We start from the raw sequence: 8,476 nt of genomic DNA, 5'->3' as shown, positions 1-8,476 counted from the left end.
GTGGGGATATAATTTGAGCCTAGGTAAAACATCTTGTTTCTCATCAAACTTTCACCTGCTAGTTTGAGCATCTGTGGTCAGCTGAATAATGGCCCCCCACGAGGTCCCATCCTAATCTCTGCAAACTGTGAATGTATTACCTTACATGGCAAAGGGGACTTTGCAGATGTGATCAAGTTGTGATCTTGAGATGGGCCCACAGTAATGACAAGGATGCTCATAAGACCCTTGGTATGGGCAGAGGGTCAGAGTGAGAAGAGGAGAGGTCTCAGCAAGATGTGAGGCCATGAGCCAAGGAATGCAGCAGCTTCTGGAAGTGGAAAAGGCAAGGAAGCAGATTCTCCCCTAGACCCTCCAGAAGGAACCAGCCCTGCTGACCTATTCTGAACTTCTGACCTCCAGAACTATCAAATAATACCTTCTGTGCTGTTTTAAGCTACTAAGTTTGTGACAATTTGTTACAACAGTGATAGAAAACTGTACAATGTACACTGATGACTCTTGCCCAAATTGACTATTACGGCAATGATTGCAAATGTGCTTTTCTAACCCTATCATTCCTTCCACATTTTCCTTTGCACTCTACTTTAAGGAAAAATTTTCCCTTCTTCCCCATTTACTTATTTATTCATTTGTTTATTTATATCGGAATGGGCTCATGGAGTTTTGTTTTGTTCCATGGGTTATAATCTGTTGTTATCATTTTTTTTAAATTGAATCATAATTGATTATACTTATTTAGGGGATTCAATGTTGACATATGTTGATCAAATCAATATTACTAGTATGTATATTTTTACAAATTGTACTTATTCTTTATGCCCCTTGTCCAATCTCTCCCTCTCCCCCTCTCTCTCCCTCTTCCCACCACTGATAACCCAAGATTTCTTCTCTCCCTCTGAAAGAGTAATGGTTACTCTGTTGATTTGTTACCTAGATGATCTGTTCAATGCTGAGAGGTGTGATCAGGTCCCCCAATATTATCATAGAGCAGCTACTTCTGTCCCTCTGGAATGGGCTTTGTGGAGAGAGACATCCTCTTCTTTTCTTTGGTGTCTCTCTCCTGGTGACTCTCCTTATAGCAATGCACTCCAGTGGCTGGAGGACTATCTGCATGGTGGTTGTGACATCTAGACACTTTCACAGTAGCTGTGGTTACTGTGGTGGCTGTGGTGGGCCACCCACATGGAGGTAATGTTTTTGGTATGCTCCTTGGTGCTGTTGGTGTGCCTGGTTGTGGGCAAGGGGTCTGGTCCCCAGATCCATGCCCCAGGCCCCTGGGTGGGGCCCCAAGGCACTGGCAGTGTACCTGGTTGTGGGTGGGTGGAGGGTCCAGTCTCCAGCTCAGAGCCCTGGGCCCCCAAGGTGCTGGCGGTGTGCCTGGGCCGGAACTAATTTTTTGTCCTTTGCTTACTTCTAAAACGGGGAACTTCCTGTGGGAACCATTACTTGAGCTGTGTGGTTTAGCTAAATTGCTGCTTTGCTGCTGTTTCCCTAGGGAAAGCTTTTTGTGTAGCTCAGGGTTTAATGGTTGACCTTATAGGTACTTCCAGCTGTCCAGGGACCCAGTGCACCTGTGTTGTGTAGAAACTCTGATCTGGGGCTGAATCTTTTCATCAAACTGCACCCCATGAAATTCTGCATTCCCAGTGAGTCTCCTCTGGGTGGTCCTGTGCTGACTGGGGGGCAGATTGGCTGTCTTTGCTGTGTCCCAGTGTTCTCCTGGTGGGCACGTCTCCCCCACCATCCATGATGCAAACACTTCCCATGGGATGGGCCCTTTGCTGGTCCCTTGTGATGACTCACCAGCCTCTGAATGGCTCCCTTTTTTGGCTGTTCTGGCTTCTTGCTCCTGCATGGGTCCATGGGAACCCTATTAGTGGTCTTGCTGTCCTGGGTGCCACCAAGGCCCTCTTCTCCCCTGCTGCCTCCAAGCATCTCCATCTGAAGGGCACAGCTGCAGCTTCTGCCATCTCCTGCTTCATGCACTCAGCAGCTCCAGCTTTAAAGCAGCCACAGCCTGAAACACTCAGAGCAGTTTTTTCTTTCTGTCATCGTGGTTTCTCCCACTTCATGAACTCTGTAGGTCTCTCCTCCTCTTCCCCTGAGCTCCAGTGGCCCCAGCTTGGCTGTTGTTACATTTTTATAGTTGTAAATTGGTTGATTTGGGGGAGAGAGTGATGCTGGGAACCGTCTATTCCTCCATTTTGACCGGAACCATCATTATTATTCTGATGCTCTAATTGTCCAAGACTTGGTCAATGGGAGCCCCATAAGCTGGCTCCGTGTCCTTTTGACATGCCCATAGTCAACAAGGTGACTCAGGCTCCTTTGTACTTTTCCTGTGCCAGCCCTGGAATCAGCCATTTCTCCAAGCAGCCCTGGTTCCTTTTAGTGGAAATAATATCTAGAAATCAAGGTCTAAGTGCTACTTTGGTGTCATTGCTTCTAGGCCCTGTTGAGAGCTTACTCTTAATCATCTCAGGAAAACAAAGAGACTAGATGTAGTGGATTGAATTATGTCCCCCCCAAACTGACTGAAGCTTGAATTGTGTCCCCCAAGTTTTATGTATTAGAAACTTAGCCCCCACTGTGACTGTTAAGAAGGTGGGAAATGCTATTATGGTAATTGAAAGGTGGAGACTTGAAGAGATAATTAGATTGTAGGACTGTGCAGTAGCAATGGATTAATGATGGTAGTTAGAGGTGTGGTTCTGAGGGCTTTAAAAAGAGAGTGAATGAGGAGGTTGCTCTCTTTCTGCTCTCTCTGCTCTGTCACTTTGCAATGTGATAATCTGCCATCACTGAAGTCACCACCAAAGAAAGCCTTCACCAGATGTGTTCCCTGGACTTTGGACTTCCTAGCCTCTGAAACTGTAAGCAATAAATTTTGTTTTCTTTAGAAATCACCCCATTTCAGGATTTTGTTATAAGGAACAGAAATGGACTAATACAGTAGGCATTATTAAAACCCCTATATACATGAAGAAATTGATACTCAGAATTGTTACTTGGTTAAGGTCACATAAGCAAAAACCAAGATCAAAACTCAAGCCTATTTGACTCTGAAGTTCTTTTCACTCTGTTTGATGTCCTCTTTTATAATACATAGTTAAGATTTTAAGTTTTCCCAGAAGCTTGGTTTGATAGCTTATGACACTATAGCTTTGTCAGCCTGGACCACACAATTCTGCTGTCTGGCTGGCTATAAGCATCTCTACATGCTGGCTGTCACCTTTGAAAAAACTGCATAGAAGTGGTCAACCTAAGCAGCGCACACGTATCCTGGCATCAGCAAGAGCAGTTGCTGCTCTCAGGGGCTGATTCCTTGCTGTAGTGAGTCCTAATGCAAGAGGGAAATTCAGACTCTGGCCCGATGCATAGCATTTTGGCCCCATTTATTTGTTCCAGCATGAAGCTTTCACCAGTGCCTGTGATTGATTAAATCTGCAGATTTAAGTAAAGGTATAAGGCCTGACTTCTAAAGGGGACACGGTCCAGTAATACTAGACTTGCTGGTTTGTGTGGTTAGTTTCCAAGAAGGTTGAAACTGACCTTAAGGGCAGTATTTGGTGTTGTCTGTATCTCCAGAGTTCCAAGAGTCTGTAAACAGCTCTCCTTGCATCTTTTTCCCTTGACTGTGGGTAGACAGAGAAGAAAACGGGGCACTGCCCAAGAAAGGTTCCTAGAGAAGCTGGGCACTTAGTACTTGGTGTCCCACTGAATAAGGGGAAGTTTCAGGGAATGATTTTGCCATGATGGGATATTGGCATGAGGCAGGCTCAAAGCAGATGAACGCCCCCAGCATCAGGTCAAGCTGCCTCCTGGTTGGTCGAGGTGTCCGTCACTCTTCACTCAGCCCCTCAACCTTTGTTTGGAAAGACAGCTGATGCTTAAAGAGGGGAGACAGTGAGGGTCACCCATCTTTTTGTTCTTTTCTGCTAGTTTGTGAACTGCAGACTCTAGTAACCAGGCTCCTGGTAGATGGGAACTGCTAGATGATGCAGGGAAAAGCCGTTCTTCTGGACAGCTGAGTGTGGACAGCCACCAGACCGGGCCACAGTGCCCCCCACCACGCGGCATCTGTCCAAGCACAACGACCTCTGACCCTTGACACAGGGACGTCCTGTCCACACTTATCCTTAAGTCCCAACAGTTCCCAGGTTAGGTTCCGGGAGTTAGGAGCATTTCTCCCTCCATTCTCATCTTTGAATCATCTGGTTTTACTCTTTGTGGCACTACTGGAAGATGAAGAAATGTGAACAGGGGACGTGACCCTCAGCGGTCCCGTGAGCTCAAATGGGAGGTGAAAACAGGGTGGTCGTGAATTGTAGGTGAAGCACGACGCGTGGCGCTGCCTTGCCTTTCTCCCTTCTGTCACCTCTGCTGGTGTGGAGCATTAGCATCCGGCTTGCTTTCATCCCTTTTTTCTTCTTTTGAAGCAAACTCAAACTTACAGAGAAGCTGAATATAGTAAAAATAAAAAATTTTTAAAAAAAACACCTTTTTTATTTCCCAAACGATTTGAGAGACTATTGCTGACCCAATCACTGCCCATTACTCCTAAATACTTTAGCATGTTTCCTACAAACGAGGACGTTTTCCTACAGAACCTCCATAAAACCCTTGCAATCAGGACAGTAACATTACACATTAGTCCCCTCCCGTCCTCAAACTGCAATTTAAGAATGACCAACTGCTGTAGTGACGTCCTTTATAGCAAAAGGATCCATTCAAGATCACGTGGGACGTTTAGTTTCTGCGTCTCTTTGGTCTCCTATTTGAAATAGTTTCTCAGTATTTCCTTGACTTTTCAGACTTTGACACATTTGAAGGTTACAGGCCAGTTGTGGAGAATGTTCTTCCGTGAGGTGTGTCTGATGATTCCTCATCACTGGGGCGTCTTCGGCAGGAACATCGCAGAAGTGATGTTATGTCCTTCCCAATTGTGTGCACCCCGTCAGGTGGCACGCAAGTTTCATTTGTCCCATTGCTGGTGATGTCACCTTTGAGCACTTCGTTAAGATGGTGTCTCCCAGGCTCCTCCACAGTGCGGTTACTCCTTTCCCTTTGGAATTAAAAAAGGATTTTGTATGGGGAGGTATTTCTAAACAATGCCCGTATTCTGTTCCTCATCAACCTTCCGTTTACGCATTTACTTGTAAATGAAATCTTGACACCTTTAGGTTAAGCCTTTCTGCCTGTAAATATATAATATCACTCTCTTTATTTCGGTCTTTTTCAATGTTTTTCAACAAAGTTATACAATTCTCTGTGTATAAGGCTTGTGTATCTTTTATTAGGTTTGTTTCTAGGTTTATTAAAGTTTTTTAAAAAATGAAATTTCCAAATTGTTCCTAGTGAATAGAGTACATTTGTCATTTATATGTTGATTTTATATCTATCATCTTACTGAACTCTCTCCTTTTTATTTCTAGTAAAATGCTTTTGTTAATTCTTTTCAGTTTTCTATAAAGACAATCATAAAATAATTTTAATTTCCTCCTTTTCAGTGTTTTGACTTGAATTTCTTTTTCTTGTGCTGGCTGGGACATATTAAGTAGACATGGTAATAGTGGATATCTTTGTTCTCTTCCTGATTTTAAAGGATACTGTTCCCACTAATTTTTTTAAAAACCAAAGTTATCGGCCTTATGAAATGATTTGAGGAGTAATCTTTTTTCTCTATTCTCTCAAAATGCCCTTATAAAATCAGAATGACCTATTCTTCAAAGAGTTAGGCTTGCCTGTAAAACTAACCGGGCTTGGTGTTTTCTTTGTGGGAAAAGAGCCCATTTCTGACATCCGTCATATTGGTTAGCAAGCCACTAATTTTACAAATAAAAACCTATCAATGAAATTCATTTTGCTAGTAAAAACCCTCTTCTAGTGATCAACATATATGCAGTGAAGGCTTTGTAGTAGCTGACTGCTGTGTGGCCATTAGGTTAAGTGTTAGCTGACCACTCTTGAAGAGTGGGTTTCTGATGAAAGAAAGTGAATTCCCCTAAATGTATCTTAAACTAATACACACACACACACACACACACACACACACACACACACACACACACACACACCATATTGTCCTTGTCAAACTACTTTAAAGAAAATTACAGTATTCTAAAATAAATATCTCCACGTATAGATTTTTAAAAATCTATTTTATGATTTCAGGCTGACTTTGACACCAAGTTATTAATGTCTAATCATTTGCCTTCTGACTTGCTGAAACACGAATACTTGGAAAGAAAAGCTCCGGTGAAGCAGAGATTAGCTCTATGTGAAAGAGGAAGAAAGATAGGAGTCCACAGCAAGCCTGGGCAGGTTTCTCAGGTTCAGTCTTTAAGATTCAGTCCTTGATGAACAGATTGAACTCCTGCTCCCAAAGATAAGATCAACTTTTTGGAGGAAATGTCTAAAATTTATGAAATCAGAATAAAGCCTTTGTTAACTGTTCATTCATGTGGCAGTTATTGAATGCCTCCTATGAGCAAAGCGCCACGATAGACACCAGGGATACAAAGAATAACTATGGAATAGTTCTGCCCTCGAGTATCTCACAGTCTAGATGGGATTAAACATGCACAGGGTATCATGGGAGCGGAAGGTGCTTGTTCATTTCCTGGGGGAAAATGATGCTCCAAAGTGTGAACTAAGCCTAGAGATGGTCCACAGAACACAAACAAGACTTTGTTTTCAGTAAAGAATACATGATGACTTCTACTTCTACTTCCAGGTCTGAGTTGAACTACCTAATACCCCAGTCCCCGTGCTGAAGCCAACAAAAAAGTTAGACAACATATAAAAACAAAAGTCTTTGTAAAAGCATCAAAGGAGAGTTACGTAAATAAGATCTGGGATAAGACAGGAATCCAGAGAATGCAGCTCAGCATTTGGAACTGCTTTTTCCTAGGAGATATTTGTTGATTGGGAAGAGGTGGCTGAGTGGCTGAGCAGCACTGTAAGGTCCTCCCAGGGCTAAGAGGAAAACACTGGACTCCAGGGTTGGCCACGGGCAAGAGCTTTGTGTCACTGCCTGTGCTTAGGGCTGGGACCTTCCAGAGCTGTCCCTTAGGAGTAAAGGGAAACCTGAAGTTACCATGACATCACCTGAGGCCTGCTTTCAAGTCATCTGTATTGTCCGGAAAATCTCAACTGATGTTATATTGTGGTAGTATTGGATTGTCAGTGTGCCTAAGACCGAGGTAGAAACTTAAGAAAATCATCTCTGAAGGAAAGTAACATCATGCTGGGCTACAACTTATTTCTATAAATAATTACAAAACTGTAATAATCAACCCAAAATCAAATAAAACCCACTATGTGTGGAGATGAGGCCAAATAAATGAGAATCAGCACAAACAGCAGACACTAGAAACAGACTCACAGATACTCCAAATAGTACAATTACTAGGCACAAACTGTAAAATAACTATTTCTGTAATATTCTTGGAGATAGATGCCAAACTTAAAAATTTCAAGGAGCTATACAAAGAGTAACACTGCATATTTGAAAAAGAGTTGTATCTGTATGGGTCCAAACAGGAGAGAGAAACCACAGAATGATTTAAACAGGGGAAAGTTTAAAGAATTATTTAATACAACAAAGGATTAGAGTAATGAGAGACTGGCTAGTAAAAAGTAAAGAGAACTCTAGATAATAGAGAATTAGCAGGTGTAAGGAGCAATCAATAACTCCAGGGCTGAGATAGAGCATCCAAGGAACAGTCCTACTTTACTCAGGGCCGAGATTCTGACTTTGTTGAGAGGCCGTGGCTGGCTGTGGCTCACTGGATGGCAGAGATGTTGCTGTGGTGCTGCACAGGTAGAACTTGCTGGAAATCTGCCCTCTGGAACTTGCTGGGAATCTGCTCTTTAGGGTGTGAGGAAAGCTGTTCACAGGGAAGGGTGTCACTAGAGATGCTCTAACACAAAACTTCCAGCGTGAGGAGTATTGGGTGCCTTGCTGGAGCTGGGTAGTGAAGAAGCTGCACTCACTGCAGAAGCCTGGCACTGGAAAAGCTATGTTCTGTGCAGGAGTCCTAGCTGAGTACACTGGAACAAGGAAACAAAACTATTTTCCTGCAGTATCTCTTCATCATTCTCTGCTGACAAAGCTTCAGTGCCAGATGGCATGGGAGGAAATAAAACTTAAGGACAAGATCCACCTTCACAGAGCAGTCTAAACAGGTGTATTTGGAGATGAGAGGCAATAAATTGGTAACCAGCACAAGCAACAAGAAGAAATTTTAGAGTTGAAAAATAAAATAACTAAAATTTAAAATTCAATGGATGAGTTTAACAGTAGATTAGACACAACTAAAGAGAGAATTAGGAAACTGAAAAGTAGATTAGAAGGAAAGAATATACACGGGAGAGTTAAGAGACATTTATAATAGAGCTGGAAGGTTCTAAATCTGCAGTGTTCAATATGATAGCCACTAGCCAGCCACATGGGGCTATTTAAATTTAA

Source organism: Cynocephalus volans, chromosome 6 (assembly GCF_027409185.1).
Source record: "Cynocephalus volans isolate mCynVol1 chromosome 6, mCynVol1.pri, whole genome shotgun sequence".
Classification (NCBI taxonomy): Eukaryota; Metazoa; Chordata; class Mammalia; order Dermoptera; family Cynocephalidae; genus Cynocephalus; species Cynocephalus volans.
This window is presented reverse-complemented; position numbering follows the sequence as displayed.